General features: G+C 29.1%; 1 long non-coding RNA gene across 1 annotated transcript in view; it reads left to right on the forward strand.

Annotated features, from left to right (window-relative positions):
• The first annotated feature begins 725 nt into the window (after positions 1–725).
• The window catches only part of LOC137632024 (uncharacterized), a 164758-nt gene continuing 162810 nt past the window's right edge, over positions 726–2673 (forward strand). Inside the window, exon 1 of the long non-coding RNA XR_011041998.1 lies at positions 726–801. This is a non-coding gene — a long non-coding RNA (uncharacterized lncRNA). The remainder of the gene's footprint in view (positions 802–2673) is intronic.

The following is a 2673-nucleotide window of genomic DNA, read 5'->3' on the forward strand; positions in this document are numbered from 1 at the left end:
TAACAATATATGATAAAAATGTAATGTTGTCATTGTCTTTCACGAATAACCTTGTGATATTGCTAATATTATTCATTGTTTTGCAACTTCTTTTTTTTATTGCTTTCTTGTAATGACGTGTTCATTTTCAATGCTATTGATTAAAAGGTTTTGCAATGATATTGGGATTTTTGATGAATTTAATCAGTAATTGATATGTGATATTTGTAATTTTTGCCTAATGGGAAAGTAAGAAAGTAAGAAATATTAAGATAGTTATCGTTGATGTTGTCACCTTGTCAAACATACTTTTTTCACACCTTACCTTTGACATGAGTGTGATATAATATGGGAAAAAAATTCATTTTTATCATATTTGATATAGAAGCGCAAATAAGAATTCCTTTTAAACATGAAAACGTCATGCATGGACTGGAATATAACTGCGATCAAAGCCAATGGGGATGGCTGAACTTAATTAATTACGAAGTGCATAATTATTCTTGTATGTAAAATGTCTTTGATTGTATGAAGGAAAAAGTTTTAGTATGAAATTAATTCGAAATGAGCATGATATAATTTCTCGTGTAATCACCCTTGAGATGGGAAATTTCCATTAGCACGGTTATTTTTTTTCACGGTATGTAGTCATTTAGGAAATAATTAAACGAGCATTATTACCCCTATCAAAAATGTTTATTCCCTGTATAATTATTAATTTTTTATTTTTTTATTTTCTCGAACAGAGAACTTGTGAGAGGAAAGGAAACTGCAAACGGTGCTAGCTTACACTTCCACTTAGCATTCATTAAGGGATTAAGGGTAAGTAAATTGTATCTTCGTCTGAAATTTCATAATGAAGTTGAATAGTTCAATTCACGAGAACTCGTGATTTGCGGAGAAACAATAAATACCTCATGATATCGAATTAGCTGAAGAGAAGTCGCTGTAAATTTTTTGGGGCTATTTACTGAAATTTAAAGACGAACTTCAGAATTATATATACTGTATATATATATATATATATATATATATATATATATATATATATGTATATATATATATATATATATATATATATATATATATATATATATATATATATATATATATATATATATACACATACATACATACATACATACATACATACATACACACAAACACACTCGACGGGTATATCCATGATGTAGACAATGCGTGTTTTTATTTATTACTAGAGTACATGAAACATTCTTATACGTAATTCATATACGAAACGAGACTGATTCAGTTGTATGCCAATGAATCACTTCTACGAAAACCAAGAAATAATTTTGATACGCTTTAGAAACTGCATTTCAATACTTATGCATAAAATCTTAAATGTTTGATTTGTATAAATATCAATTATATTTTTTCTCTTCTGTCTTTATTTCATGTTCTAAGATTTATTCTTTTATGAAAATACATATTAATACTGAAGGAATTTGAATATTTATCATATTTATTCCTTCACGGATATTGAATTCAAAGAAAATCCAAAGCAGTGAACTTAAACTCCTATAGAGGTATATTGACCAAATATTCTGTCCATTTATTGTATGTCGATGGTATGAGTATTGTTAAGGCCTTCCTATTTTTCCGGGGGGCGTTGTTATCCATCCCACAGAAGACGCTTTTCATATTTCTGTCTTGGGTCCTCATGTGTTGCTAGTTCGAATCTTTACAGAATAATTGTTCAAAGTCAAACTATGAGAGATGCAAATCTCTTGACTCAGTTACTTTATAAATAAACTTGGCATATCTTAATCCAATGTTCCCAAACAGTCAAATTGTTTGTTTTTACGTTGTCATTAGCGCACAAACACATGCGTAGATAGTGTATTTGCAGGAACAAATCTGGCCAATCTCGGTTCTTTTTTCGTTGCGTAAGTCGATTCTCTACATTTGATAATTACAACAGTTCGTCAGAGTTAAATCATTAATATTATAGGTCCAAAGTTCGTATGAATCATTAATGAGACTTATGATTAATGAATATTTTTTTCTAATTTTGATGCCTAAAATCTTGACATTTCATTGATATTTGAATACAAATTTGCACGTTTCTTTTTTTTTATCTTTTTATTTTTTAAGGTTGCGTTTTGTCATTGGTTAAATGTTGAAACTTATTGACAAGAGTCAAATCGTGAATAGTTCTTATAATAGATTTCGATGTTGTATTCTTTGCTTAGTCGTAGCAGTCAATTGTACCAATCCGTTGCAATCACTTAAATCTATTGTATGTTTGTTAGGAGAAAAATTAAAACTGCATGGTAAGTGTTAGTAATTTTCGGAAATCTTCTATTCTATAAAAGCCGTATTCTATCAAATCTGTTTAAAAATATTTTATCAATTAGAGCTGTTTCCAGTAAACAGTCAATTAGAGGGGTAATTAGTTATTGTGCTCTGAATTTTCTAAGAATATATTCAAAGAATGATAACATTCGTAAATATAATGTTTTGATAACAGTTTGTTTAACCGAAATCTGCTCGTTGATGAAAGTCAGAAATTGTTGGAACATGAATATTATTATTTTGTGTTCGAGATGGCCAGAATGTTTTATAAGGACCAGAAGCTACTGGAGGTTGTAAAATGAAGTGCATTGCTTAAGTTTTAATTTTCGATTTTCGGAATTGATAAGGAATTTCTGCGTAGGAGGTTTCATCAGC

The sequence above is a fragment of the Palaemon carinicauda genome, chromosome 40 (genome assembly GCF_036898095.1).
Source record: "Palaemon carinicauda isolate YSFRI2023 chromosome 40, ASM3689809v2, whole genome shotgun sequence".
NCBI classification, from domain to species: domain Eukaryota; kingdom Metazoa; phylum Arthropoda; class Malacostraca; order Decapoda; family Palaemonidae; genus Palaemon; species Palaemon carinicauda.